The 15623-nt window shown below is 34.4% G+C and overlaps 1 protein-coding gene across 1 annotated transcript in view; it reads right to left on the bottom strand.

The window, feature by feature from the left end:
- The window catches only part of LOC101894747 (alpha-2B adrenergic receptor), a 301935-nt gene that overhangs the window by 140376 nt on the left and 145936 nt on the right, over window positions 1–15623 (bottom strand). The window lies entirely within an intron of this gene.

Raw genomic sequence — 15623 nt, 5'->3', positions numbered from 1 at the left:
ATTAAAAAACGGGTACAAAAATGGGCCGATATGAGGAGAAGGATCCCCTCTAGTTTTGGAGACGAAACGGCTGAAGCTAGAATCTTGAAATTTTGAGTGAAGGTCATTATTGGACCAAAGGGGTCAGAAAGGGTTGGGTTCTTCCAAATCCATGCTAGAACGGTACGAACTATTAAAAGTTACTAAATATTGTACCCTTTGCATTTTAGGAAGCAGTAGAGGTACACATCTTCAATTTGCCATAGGAGTCACTGATGGAGTGTATGATAGATGTACCAAAGGGTTTTTGGAAATTCGCACTATAAGTGTACGAAAAGTACTAAACTGTACTACATTTGGTACCATTTCGCATCAAGTGAACGGTTAGAACTAAAAACCTAAAATTTGGAATTGAAATCTACGTTGAGAAATTAAGTTGATGTGCGGAGGTAGTTTTGGAAGTGTGTACTCATGTACACGAAAAGTACTAAACGGTACTAAATGTAATACAATTTCAATTCGAAGGAACTGACGGAGTACAGGATTGGAATATGGAGGAAGTTTTGTGCACGGAAAGTACTAAATGGTATAAATTTGGTACAATTTCGATTTGGGTGAACCGATAGAGCTGTAGTTTTTGAAATTTAGAAATGAGATTACTATTTCATTTGAGGACTTTAGAATGTAGGTTGTTTTGAAAATTCGTACTTATTTGTACTAAATGGTACTAAATTTGGTACAATTTTAATTTTGGGAGAAATTATGGGTAGTTTTGGAAACTTGTACATAAATGTAGTAAATTTAGTACCATTTGGATTTGGCTGAACCTAAATATATCTCGTATCCTGAAAATTTAAAATATGATCACTGTCGGAGTGTAGAATTGGCGTATGTAGGTAGCTTTGAATTTCGGTGAATCGATAGTGCTGGAATCTTGAAATTTGGAATAAAGTTTACTCTTGGAGTGTAGGATTGGGTTATGTAGGGTGTTTTGGAAGTTCATACTTATCTGTACTATACTTGGTACTAAATTCGGTACAATATGGATTTGGGTGAACTGAGTAGGGCTGGAATCCTGAAATTGGTTAATGAGATTACTATGGGATGAAATGTGTAATTATGTGTACTAAATGGTATAATTTGGATTTAGGTGAACCAAAAGAGCTTAAATTTTGAAATAAGGAATACTATTTCTTTTATAATGTTTGATGTAGGTAGTAATGAAAATTTGTACATTAGCGTACTAAATGGTAAAAAAAATTGTGTACAATTTGGATCTGGAATCCTAAAAGTTGAACTTGGGGAGTGTAGGATTTGCGGAATGTACGAAGTTTTGGCAGTTCGTACTTAAGAGTACTAAATGGTACCAAATTTGAAATAAATTGGAATTTTGGTGAGCCGATGGACCTCGGATTCTGAAATTTAGAATAAGAATCATAGAGTGCAGAATAGATGAACCATAGCGTTGTTGAAAGTTCAATTTTTAAGGTTATGAAAATTTCTAAAATTGTACTGAACTTCTAAAATTGTACTAAACTTCTTAAATCGTACCATTTGGTATTTTGTGAACGAAAAGAGTAAAAAACTTGGAATTTGGTATGAAAAATGGAAAGTTAGTTTGAAATATGAAAGTGATTTTGGAAATATGTAATAAGTTTGCGAACCGTACTTAATGGCACTAAATTTGGAACAATTTTTTTTTCGGAAGTGTATGCTACATGTGCACGAAAAGTACTAAATGGTACTATATTTGGTACAATTTGTTATTGTGAGAAAAGATAGTGCTTGAAATCTAAACATTGGTATTAGGTTCGCCGTTCATGGAGATGGTTTCAAATTTGTGTACTATAAATGCACAAAAAGTATTGAATGTAACTATATTTTGGAACTGGGTCAAAGATTGAAATTTGAAATATCTGAAATTTGATATTTAAATAACTGTCCGTACCTAAAAGGTACTAAATTTGGAATCCTTAAATTATATTTTGATATCTCTGTTGGTATCTGGAATTGAGATATGGAGATGATTCTGGAAGTGTGTATTAAAATTGTACGAAAAATACAAATGGTTCTAAACTTGGTACTGCGTGAGGGGATAGGACGTTTAGTACTAAGTCGTACTAAATTTGGTATAGTGTAAAGGGATAGGATCCTGAAAAAATATGAAAATTTGTTAATGGGTGAAGGAATAGAGCTGAAACCCTGAAATTTTCAAATGGATGTCACTGTTGGTGTCTGTGGCTAAGATTTGGAAGTTGCTTTGCAAATGTGTACCGTAATTGTTCGAAAATACTAAGTGGTACTAAATTGGGTATTTTGTTTAACGAAATTTGATATTCGGCCTCTTTTAGTGTTAAGATTTGGAGGTAATTTTGCAAATGCGTACTAGTTGTTCAAAAAGTACTAAATGGTACTAAATTTGGTATTGAGTGAAGGAATTAGGCTGTCTGTGGTAAGATATGGCGGTGGTTTTGGAAATGTGTACTGCAATTGTACAAAAAGCACTAAATGGTACTAAATTTACATTGGGGAAAGGTATAAGGCTGGAATTCTTAAGTTTAAAAGTGGGGTCTCTTTTGGAATCTGGAATTGAGATATGGACATGGTTTTGAAAGTGTGAATTGAAATAGTACGAAAAAAACTAAAAAAACTTGTTTTTGGTTAAAAGAATGGAGCTGAAATATTACAGTAGGATATAAGTGTCACTCTTGGTGTCTGTGGTTAACATGTGGAGGTTGTTTTGCAAATACATACTATACTTGTACGAAAAGTACTAAGTGCTACTAAATTTGGCATAGGGTGACGGCATAGAGCTGGAACCCCAAAAATTGGTACTGAGATCTCTGTTGGGAAATTGCACGAAAATTACTAAATGGTACTAAATTTGGTATTTGGTGAAGGATTAAAATTCTATGTAGATGTCACTGTTGGTGGTGGTTAAGATATGGAGGTAGTTTTGGAAATGTGTATTAGTATTAGTATTGTTTTGGAAATTTGTACTATAATTGTTCGAAAAGAACTAAGTGATACTAAATTTGATATAGGATGAAGGTATAGAGCTGGAATCACAAAATATGATACAGAGATATCTATTGGTATCTGGGATTGCGGTATGGTTTTGGAAATGCGTAAAAAAATTTTAGGAAATGTTCTAAATAGTACAATATTTAGCATTATTTCTGGAAATTGACCGGCGATTGCCCTCAATTTTTTCTTGTGGGGATACTTGGAGTCATTGGTTTAAGCTGATAAACCAGCAACTATTGACGCTTGGAAAACCAATATTGAACGTGTCATTGCTCAAGTATGCTTTCTAATGTTTGAAAAGGTGTTCGAAAATTGGACCTCTAGAATGACCTTTGAGCAAAATGGTCGTGGTCGGCCATATGGCCGAAATTATATTTAAATGTTAAATGACGAGAAATTATCTACCAAATATTTTTTTTTTTGGTGATTTCATAATTTTTTATGTTTTTTATTTAAGCTCTTAAAAAAAAACACTTTTTTGTTCTGGACAGAAAAATCGGATATGGGTCTACTGTGCATCGATTTCCCCGGAAAATGTCAATCCAAAAGATTTTCAAGACTTTTTGTCGTAAAAGGTAAACATTTTCATATTATTCTTTCCGAAGAAGAAAAAACCCTGAACAATATAAAAAAATCTTTAATGTCGGAAAATTTAGTACGATGTATAAATTTTAGATTACAAAAATTATTTCAAGCTGAACAAATTGTGCATTTCGAGTACTAAACAGGCCTAACACGAACTATTGGAACAAATCTAAGATTTTAATGCGAATTTTGAGGCTGTGGAAGTAGCTGGCACTTGGTAGTCTCTGGTTAAATGAGTCATTATAAACCCTAGGTGTCTGGCATGGCACCAATAATTCTAATCCAAAATTGTTTTGGGGGAGGTTTATTTCGAGGTATTTCCTAAAAATACAGGAGTCTTACAAAGAATTTAACTTTACTTGGGAGTCAAATAGTTTGAAATCATCTTACCAATATGTATGTTCGGAAATTGCATCAAACTTACCTGAAAAGAGAAAAAAAAAACAGTATTAAATTTAATATATTTTTTTAAATATTAAAAACAAAAGGTGAATGGAAAATTCATACTTAAATGAAATAATTTATGTTTTTTCCATTTTCAGGAATTTCTGTAACTCCCTTCAAAATACTCTGGTTTTGAACTTCCCAAATCTCCTTTTAATTATCATTGTTTTCTTTCATATTTTACTTCCGTTTGCCATTTTAATTTTTTTCCAGAAAAAATCTCCCCTTTGAAGCACAAAAATGATAATAAGCTTTTGTGGTCATTATAATGAAGGGGTCATCCGCCCTTTCTTCCATAGGGGCGGTGGGAAACGACCTTGTTGTACTCTCTCTTTTTTTCTCTTAAATAGGGATAAATGTTTATAGGTTTATTTGAAGGACATTTTTATTATTATCTTTAGTTTCGCAATAAAGGAAGCCGTGTAATGTCCCCCTTGCTTGCCTCCCAAACATCTCTTGTGTCACCATTTTCTTTTCGCCATAAGGTATAAACGGGTGATATTCTTCAAGGTCCCATAAAATAAATATATCGTGGACAGTGAGATAACTATCCAAGAGTATTTACTGCAAGCAAAGTGTATTTGTGTGTGTTTGTGTACCTAGAAAGTGCGAAAAGGCAATTTATGTTGTCAGACAAGCAAACAAACACACTAGGAGAGACAAACACACACATTTAAACCTAACCTATGGGGATTTATATAAATTTAGATAAACTTAATTTATATGGGATAGCCGGTTTGTATATTTGTCTTAAATATTTGAATTGTTTTATTCTGAGTTTGAATTAATGCGCCATAAAGCGAGGGGAGCATAAATTCGCCATGAAAAGCACTGGCGAATGTGATGCGCAAGTGGGATAGTTGGGAAATAATTTATAATGCCTATAGGAGGCATGAACGATTATTTCTGAAAAGGAAGGGACATTACGGCAACTTACAGCCATTACTAGACATTCTAGGACAACTAATTTATTTATCTGCACACAAGAAAGGAATATGGGGCAAACGACAGGGTCGCAGGGTCGCAGCGATATACACAATCGAAAATGACTTAAAGACTAATGTAAAATAAATGCACGATATCCAACATATTGAAACCACGAAACGAAACCTTTTGGACAGAACGTCTTTAAAAAAATCCGTTAAAACTCTAAAGACTTGATTAATATTTAGCAAATATATTAAAATTTCCTTCATGAGTTCCTTGAAAAAAAAAAAACATTTTAATCCACAATTTTTTCCACAAGGTCCGAGAAAAAAGGTTTCATGACTTTAGTCAGGAGGTCCTTGAAACTAATTTCTTTAAAAAATAAGACTATCACGAATGTTTGACATACAGACTGTGTAAACAATATTGTTAAAAAAATCCCACAGGTTATTATAAATCAGTAAAGAAAGACCAATAGTCGGCCTAATGATACCCTACACTAATAATAATATTTAGAAGAGCTGTCTGTAAGAAATAAACCTTAATATTGGGAATTTACGTGATTCTTTTTTGAATGCGAATTATGGTCTTAGAGCAGTTATACTTTTGAATCAGAGGAAACAAATATATGAGAGGTATATTCAACTCAGAACCATTTTCCACCAAATTTGATGGAAGCATTTGTACCTCTCGTACCAAATAATAAAAAGAAAGAATTATATGCCTTCCAGAATGATTTTATTAAAAACAAATATATATCGGAGAATAGAGTTTCACCAAATGGAAAAATTCGGCTGAATTTGCAAAAATCCGTTAAATTTGGTCTGATATTACACATTTGGTGCACAATAAATGTGAACTCGGATGAAGATATGTATGGAAGCTGAATCCGAATCAATTTCGACAAAACTTGGTAGAGGTATTTCTGGATTGTATCGGATATCTGGTATCAAATATTATTTGTATAAAATGGATACTATGAAAGTGCCACATCGAACTAACGAGTTGAGCCCTGGTATCTTTGAGCCAACTCAATTTCAGGATGTTTGGAGTCGATCTTGGGGTGTGCGTCCATCCGTCCGTCTGTCTGGCTGGCTGGTGCGCACGATAACTCTGGAAGGGAGTATTCGACTTGGTCCCAACTTGGTACATCGTAATATTATTGTCAAATTTAGATCACGTCTAGAAGGCTCTTCAAAAATCCACGTCTCGAAGGCTCTTCAAAAATCCACGTCTCGAAGGCTCTTCAAAAATCCACGTCTAGAAGGCTCTTCAAAAAAATATTCTTAAAAAAATCCACGTCTCGAAGGCTCTTCAAAAAAATATTCTTAAAAAAATCCACGTCTCGAAAGCTCTTCAAAAAAATATTCTTAAAAAAATCCACGTCTCGAAGGCTTTTCAAAAAAATATTCCTTCAAAAATCTTCAAAAAATATTCTTTAAAAATCCAATCAAAAAATATTCTTTAAAAATCTACGTCTCAAAGGCTCTCCAAAAATATTTTTTTTAAAAACTATATCTCGAAAGCTCTTCAAAAAACGTTTTTTTTTTTTTTAAATTCACGTCTCGAAGGCTCTTCCAAAAAAATATTCTTTAAAAAATCCACGTCTCGAAGGCTCTTCCAAAAAAATATTCTTTGAAAAATCCACGTCTCGAAGGCTCTTCAGAAAAAATATTCTATAAAAAATCCACGTCTCGAAGGCTCTTCAGAAAAAATATTCTATAAAAAATCCACGTCTCGAAGGCTCTTCAGAAAAAATATTCTTTAAAAAATCCACGTCTCGAAGGCTCCTCCAAAAAAATATTCTTTAAAAAATCCACGTCTCGAAGGCTCCTCCAAAAAAATATTCTTTAAAAAATCCATGTCTCGAAGGCTCCTCCAAAAAAATATTCTTTAAAAAATCCACGTCTCGAAGGCTCTTCAAAAAATATTCTTTAAAAAATCCACGTCCCGAAAGCTATTCAAAAATATTCTTTAAAAAATCCACGTCCCGAAAGCTATTCAAAAATATTCTTTAAAAAATCCACGTCTCGATGGCTCTCCAAAAAAATATTCTTTAAAAAATCCACGTCTCGATGGCTCTTCAAAAAAATATTATTTAAAAAATCCACGTCTCGAAAGCTCTTCAATAAAATATTCTTTAAAAAATCCACGTCTCGAAGGCTCTTCAGAAAAAATATTCTTTAAAAAATCCACGTCTCGAAGGCTGTTCAAAAAAAATATTCTTAAAAAAATCCACGTCTCGAAGGCTCTTCAAAAAAATATTCTTAAAACCAGTAAAGAAAGTCTTCAAGTCGGGCGGGCCGACTTTATTATACCCTACACCACTTTGCTAATTCAGTAGAGCTACACATAACAATTAAAAGTTTTTATGGGAGAATTCAATCATACACGCTATGATTATAATTATAATTTAAAGTTCAAAGGACTAAATATGCCGAAGCATTTGTATCTTTTATATTCGGAATTGTATTGCCCATTTGGTGCACAATTAATTTGAAATCGGATAAAGATATATATGGAAGCTATATCCAAATCTGAACCGATCTCGATAAAATTTGGCAAAGATATTTCTGAGCTGTATTTGATATATTTCCCTGAATATCGTTGTTACGGAGTGCATATTACGGCTGTGGGTAACAAATACAACAAATCGGATGAACATTATATATGGGAGCTATAGCTATATCTGAACCGACCTTCACCAAATTTGGCATACTACCTTCTAGACTCAATTCGGTCGTATGTGCAAAATTCCATCCCATTTGAACAAATATTAGACGTTTGGTGCACAATAATAGGTAAATCGGAAGAAGTTATACATGGGAGCTATATCCAAATCTGAACCGATCTCGATAAAATTTAGCAAAGGTATTTCTGAGCTGTATTTGATATATTTCCCCAAATATTGTTGTTGCATAGTGCATATTACGGCGGCAGTGGACAAAAATAACAAATCGGATGAAAAATATATATGGGAGCAATAGCTATATCTGAACCGATTTCGATAAAATTTTGCATACTTATTTTCAGGCCTAATTTGGTGGCATGTGCAAAATTCCATACTATTCGGGCTTATACTACACGTTTGGTGCACAATAAAAGGCAAATCGGACGAAGATATATATGGGAGCTATATCTAAATTTTGACCGATTATCTCCAATTTCAATAGGGTTCGTCCTTGGGCCAAACAAAGGATCTTTGCAAAATTTCATCTGGATCGGGCAATAAATGCGACCTGTACTTTGTTTACAAAAATACATGGACAGACGGACGGACGGACGGACAGACGGACGGACGGACATGCATAAATCGACTCAGAATGTGATTCTATGCAGATCATCAAAAGGAACTATGGGTCTATCTCGTTTCCTTCTGCCTGTTACAAACAAATGCACAAAGACATAATACCCTGACCACCTTGTGGTGTAGGGTATAAAAAACCACGTCTCGAAGGCTCTTCAAAAAATATTCTTTAAAAAATCCACGTCTAGAAGGCTCTTCAAAAATATATTCTTAAAAAAATCAACGTCTAGAAGGCTTTTCAAAAATCCACGTCTCGAAGGCTCTTCAAAAAAATATTCTTAAAAAAATCAACGTCTAGAAGGCTTTTCAAAAATCCACGTGTCGAAGGCTCTTCAAAAAAATTTTCTTAAAAAAATCCACGACTAGAAGGCTCTTCAAAAATCCACGTCTCGAAGGCTCTTCAAAAAAATATTCTTCTTCTAGAAGGCTCTTCAAAAATCCACGTCTCGAAGGCTCTTCAAAAAAATTCTTCTTCTAGAAGGCTCTTCAAAAATCCACGTCTCGAAGGCTCTTCAAAAAATATTCTTTAAAAAATCCACGTCTCGAAGGCTCTTCAAAAAATATTCTTAAAAAAAATCCACGTCTAGAAGGCTCTTTAAAAATCCACGTCTCGAAGGCTCTTGAAAAAATATTCTTTAAGAAATCCACGTCTCGAAGGCTCTTGAAAAAATATTCTTTAAGAAATCCACGTCTCGAAGGCTCTTGAAAAAATATTCTTTAAGAAATCCACGTCTCGAAGGCTCTTGAAAAAATATTCTTTAAGAAATCCACGTCTCGAAGGCTCTTGAAAAAATATTCTTTAAGAAATCCACGTCTCGAAGGCTCTTGAAAAAATATTCTTTAAGAAATCCACGTCTCGAAGGCTCTTGAAAAAATATTCTTTAAGAAATCCACGTCTCGAAGGCTCTTGAAAAAATATTCTTTAAGAAATCCACGTCTCGAAGGCTCTTGAAAAAATATTCTTTAAGAAATCCACGTCTCGAAGGCTCTTGAAAAAATATTCTTTAAGAAATCCACGTCTCGAAGGCTCTTGAAAAAATATTCTTTAAGAAATCCACGTCTCGAAGGCTCTTGAAAAAATATTCTTTAAGAAATCCACGTCTCGAAGGCTCTTGAAAAAATATTCTTTAAGAAATCCACGTCTCGAAGGCTCTTGAAAAAATATTCTTTAAGAAATCCACGTCTCGAAGGCTCTTGAAAAAATATTCTTTAAGAAATCCACGTCTCGAAGGCTCTTGAAAAAATATTCTTTAAGAAATCCACGTCTCGAAGGCTCTTGAAAAAATATTCTTTAAGAAATCCACGTCTCGAAGGCTCTTGAAAAAATATTCTTTAAGAAATCCACGTCTCGAAGGCTCTTGAAAAAATATTCTTTAAGAAATCCACGTCTCGAAGGCTCTTGAAAAAATATTCTTTAAGAAATCCACGTCTCGAAGGCTCTTGAAAAAATATTCTTTAAGAAATCCACGTCTCGAAGGCTCTTGAAAAAATATTCTTTAAGAAATCCACGTCTCGAAGGCTCTTGAAAAAATATTCTTTAAGAAATCCACGTCTCGAAGGCTCTTGAAAAAATATTCTTTAAGAAATCCACGTCTCGAAGGCTCTTTAAAAAATATTCTTTAAAAAATCCACGTCTCGAAGGCTCTTGAAAAAATATTCTTTAAAAAATCCACGTCTCGAAGGCTCTTGAAAAAATATTCTTTAAAAAATCCACGTCTCGAAGGCTCTTCAAAAAATATTCTTTAAAAAAATCCACGTTTCGAAGGCTCTTGAAAAAATATTTTTTAAAAAATCCACGTCTGGAAGGCTCTTGCAAAAAATATTCTTTAAAAAAATCCACGTCTCGAAGGCTTTTGAAAAAATATTCTTTAACAAATTCCACGTTTCGAAGGCTCTTGAAAAAACATTCTTAAAAAAATCCACGTTTCGAAGGCTCTTGAAAAAATATTCTTAAAAGAAATCCCAGTTTCGAAGGCTCTTGAAAAAATATTCTCTAAAAAAATCCCAGTTTCGAGGACTCTTGAAAAAATATTCTTTAAAAATCCACGTCTAGAAGGCTCTTCAGAAAAAATATTCTTTAAAAAATCCACATCTCGAAAGCTCTTAAAAAATATTCTTTAAAAAATTGACCTCTCAAAGGTCTTTGATAAAATATTCATTAAAAAAATCTATGTCTCGAAGGCTCTTAACATTTTTCTTAAAAAAATCCACTTTAACTGATATCCGTCTAAGCTCGCTTAGTCTTCCCTTAGTTCTCGTTCTATACTATATTGAAACAAGCTTCCTTCACTTTCCAGCGACCTGTCAATTAACGTCAAACTACATAGAACAGCGCAAAATGTTTGTGTTTCACACCAAGTCTAGGGAATTTGGGGGTAGAAAAAAAAGGTATCCCCCTTTCTTTCGAACCCAATAACTTAGCACAAAATCTTTGCTTATAACGACTACGTCATTGACAGCTGCATTGTAGTTTTAGGGTAAGGGTTAAATTCAAGGAAGAAAGAAAATCAAAATGCGTATTTTCCCTTGTTTCAGCTACGGAAATAACAAGGTATTCGAAAGATTTATTGTTTCTGACACCGGCATTTCGTTCTCTCTCTTTTTTTTTCAATCTAACAAGAAGAAGTGGTGCGTCACTTCGTGTGTCATTAATTATGAAGGTACAATTTTAAAGCCATGCCGAAAAAATCGTTACAAAAATAAAACAATATACAATTTCAAATTGTGTTATTTCATTTCAATATCCTATGTGGCGTATAAGTAATAACGACATTGTCATTAAGTATACGCACAGATGTAACAGATTTAACAGCAACGCCAACACATGTATGGAGAAACACATCATTTTTCTTTAAAGCTTTGCTGCATAAAAATCTCACCTGTATCCATTTAATGGAGGAGACACACACATAGAGGCACACATACAAACTAAGTCACATATGCCAGGGTAAATTTGTTTCTACATTTGTTTGCATTACATTTTTGTGTGTGTGCGTATGTATGCGTGTCTGGGAAGAACATTCAATACACAGACAACCAATTTGTTTTTATCTATTGCGGAGCGTGGTGTTGTTCATTCGTTTGCTTGCGTGCCTGCGTAAATACATGTGGGTCGATAAACTACAGCAGAGCATGAGTGTGTGTGTGTGCGTTACGACCGAATGTGTGGTTTCGAAATGAAATGGTGATGGTTTGGAGGTTTGGTTTGCTCTTCTCGTTGTTGTTCTTTTTGTTATTGGCATTTGTGCCTTTTATACAAATGTCTGTTTGGAGATTTGCACAGTTCCCTTAATGGCAATACGTGTATAAATACACGCAGCATTGGACAAAAACAAAACAAAACAAAAATAGTTGAGAAAATGTGTGATTGGTGGTAATTGCTGGAATCGATATTGCGAGGTAACAACAGCAACACCAACAACAACTACCAAAAGCAGCAGCCATAGCAGTGACAACAAAACTTTGCTTGGGTAATAATAATAAAAGAAACAGCAACAAAGTAATCGCCCGCATATTCATGTATTCATTTCAAGAGATGACAAGAGAGTCAGAGAGAGAGAGAGAGAGAGCGAAAGAGAGAGGGAGGGAGTGAGAAAAAACGCAGAGCATCAATGAAATTCCTATCCATTGAAAGGTAATATAATTGGCCCGAAGTGTAACACATGTAACACGCTTTGCCGAACATTGCGAATGACAGCACACATCAATGCCCGTAAATGCCAATGTAAATGTCTTCATTTGCACTGACGGCGATTTAACGTTTTGTCTATTCTAGATGGTTTTGGTCAGAAAATTACCGCCCATCAAGTTTTGTGTTTAATGCTTTAATGAAGTTTTGTTTTTACTGCAGTTTTGTTTTTACTCTTAGGAGAAATGACAAAAGGAAGGTGGGGGAAAATTTAAGATAATCTGACTGATAGTTTTAATGAGGAACTAAAAACTAAATAGTATTTTCCTTGAAGTTGCAAAAATTAGCTATAAAATTTTTACATGCCTTTAATGACTTTTGCAGAAGCTCTTCAAAAAAGTAATTCTCGTACCTTAGGTAAATTTAAGAAAAACAAGTAAAAAAGCGGTAGTTTCGGCAGGGCCGAACATTAAAAACCCTCCACCATTTGGAAGAAAATTAAGAATTTCAAAAAAAAAAATAAATAAATAAATAAAAAATGAATAAAAACAAGTAAAAAAGGTGTACGTTTGGGCCGAACTTTTAATTCCCTCCACCATTTGGAACAAATTTGGCAATTTTCAAAAAATAAATAAAATCCCTTAAAAATTCTGTTAAAATCTTAAAAATACCGAATGCCTATACGACGACGTGGTCCTGCACAGGCAACTTTTGTCATAAGTTATGCCATACCATTCCCCATACCGTGGACCTTCAGAGACAATTTTCTAGCATGGGCTGAAGTATGCATTACGAACTTCACATGCGAAATTTGAAACAATTCCGTTAAAAAATATCGCTAAAGTGGACCTACATGGCTCATTTTTTGACTTAGGATGTAGTATACATTACAAAGGCGTGAACCTGCACAGATAATTTTCTGTTTTAGGCTGTAGTATCGATTTCGAACTTCAAATGCCAAATTAAACTATTCCGGTGAATAATGTTGCTAAAATTATCAAAATACCGAATATCGGGAGATACCGCTATATAAGGGCTATATGATAACGTGGAGCTACATGGTCCATTTACGAACTTAACCTACCTACTGGCAAAATATACATGTGTGTAAAATTTAAGCCTTATATCTCAATTCGTTCGAAAGATAGCGTGATTACAACAGACAGACACACAGACCGAAACACAGACAGACAGATGGACATGGCTAAATCGTGTTAGAATTTTACGCTGATCAAGAATGTATATACTTTGTTGGGTCTGACATGAGTATTTCGAGGAGTTACAAGCGCAATGACAAAATTAATATACCCTCCATAGTATGGTGGAGGGTATAATAAATAGATAAAAATAGACTTCGTTTTAAATTCTGTTAAAATCCCAAAAAAACCGTATATAGGTAGTTAATGTTATTTTGGGGTCTATGCGAAGACGTGGACCTACAATTTTCTGTCAAAGGCTGTAGTAACCATTGCGAAGTGCAAATACGAAATTTGAATCAATTCCCGTGAATAAAATCGCTAAAATATCAAAATACGCAATATCGGCAGATACCAATATTCCCAGGCTATACGAAGACCTGAACCAGCATAGGCAATATTCTGACATATGCTGTAGTACCTCTTAGGAAACTGAATCACTTAATATGAAAAATTCCTGTGAATAATGTCGCTGAACTCTTCAAAATACCGAATGTATGGAGGTAACGTTATATGGGAGCTATACGGAGATGTGAACCTGCATAGCCAACTTCCTGTTATAGACTGTAGTAGCTATTATGAAATTCAAAAACGAAATTTGAAACAATTCCAGCGTTGCCAAAAACCTCAAAATACGGAGTATAGGGAGGTACCATTACATGGGGCCCATACCTAAACGTTGACCTATATAGTCCATTTTCAATACCCAAAATCAAACACACAATTGAGTAAAATTTTATCAACCTACTTCAATTCGCTCGGAAGCTAGAGCGACGGACTGTCATCGTTAAATCGACATAGAATTTTATGCTGAAGAAGAGCAGATATACTTCGTGGGGTCTAAAATGTATATTTCGAGGTGTTACGAATGGAATGACAAACTTAATATACCCACCATACTATGGTGAAGGGGAATAAAAGAATATATATAGCGGACAAGACCACTAACACCAAAACCATCTTACTGGACAAATAGGGCCGAGTGAAACTATTAGTATGGTTGTCAACTTCAGATTGGCTGATATGATGATTTTAAAGGATATTCGTCCTGTTTTGAAATTGTCCCTAGTTTTACTGGTTTTACCGTGGAAATTCAGCAGATGTCGTCAGTGGTTCGATCCTAACTTTGAAGAGTATTAATCGATCTTTTCTATGAATTTAAGTCTTTGAAATGGCAGCAGTCTGAAGTCGGATGCAGTTTGTTCATCTCAACCTGTATATTAAGCCCAGATACCAAGGGAGACCTCAATTACAATAAATTCGGGATTACAGGACTATCCCTTCAAACCATTGGTCTTAATTTGGAAATACATGGGGGCATCATGCTATTGGAGATGATCGCAAAATATAAACCAAAAGAACAGGAAAAAGTTCCTGACTACACAATTGAAGCCAATCGACACGCCTGAAAAGAGAGTTAAGGACAGGGAAGAACTGTAGCACTTTGGATGACCATTGTATTATTTAGAGCTGTAAAATGGACCACAACAACTAACAGCATGACGGAGTGCGTAAATATTGGGCAAATGTCCTTGGTCAAAATGCTAAGGGTAATATCGGGGCAGTGCTCGGTGACATAATTTCAAAAGCGAAATCTTCCAAAATGTATTTGGACATAAGGGGGCTTTAACATATTGTAGTGTTGTAGGGTATCACATGGTCGGTCCCGCACGACTATGGCCTTTGCTTACTTGTTTAAAAATATGAGTGACAAAATAAAGGGACTTTGGACAGGAAAATCGATTTTTGAAACACTGTGCTACATTAATTGAGACGTTGTACCTATTTTTCATATAAATACTGTTTTCAAAGTCCACATCTTTATTTGTAGACATGAAATAATATTCAAAAATTTATTTATTTGCGTCGATTGCGGTTCCAATCAAAAGCTCCAAAATATCAGTTTTGTTCCAATTTAAATTGGCGGACATAATTTCAGAGCAATCCGTTCTTTGTTCGCTGATGGTAATTGTACTACGTGCCTTATTAGCAATGATGTTGATAATATTGAGTATACGCACACAGGTACAAATTGGTTAGCAACCCTCAATTTTATCTACTTTGTGCATATATTTTACCTTTGTACAAGGCTCACAAGTATATGTACATATGTATGTGTGTGTACATTCCATAAGTATTTGTACATGTATTTGTTATGCACAATCGTCACCTGTTTAACAAATGAACACGCGAAACATTTTTATTTAAATACGCTTACCGTATCGCACACCGCGAATATTCAATTCACAGACAACCAATTTGTTGTTATTTATTTGTGTTGAGTTGAATATTCTGGCGGTGATGATGTTGGTGGTGGTGTTGGCTCAATTGTTTGTTTGTTTGTGTGCATGCATGCGTACGTGCATGTGTAAACACATATGGCTCGTTAAAAATGTGAAATGAAAACACACAAATTGTGTGTGTGATTTTGTGATTTTGTTGTAATCATTAAAGAGTGCGAGAGAGAGAGCGGGTGAATGTGTCAAAGAAAATAAATGTTTATATTTAAATAAATTAAATATATATATTT

This window comes from Musca domestica, unplaced genomic scaffold, assembly GCF_030504385.1.
Source record: "Musca domestica strain aabys unplaced genomic scaffold, Musca_domestica.polishedcontigs.V.1.1 33, whole genome shotgun sequence".
NCBI lineage: Eukaryota > Metazoa > Arthropoda > Insecta > Diptera > Muscidae > Musca > Musca domestica.
This window is presented reverse-complemented; position numbering and strand designations above follow the sequence as displayed.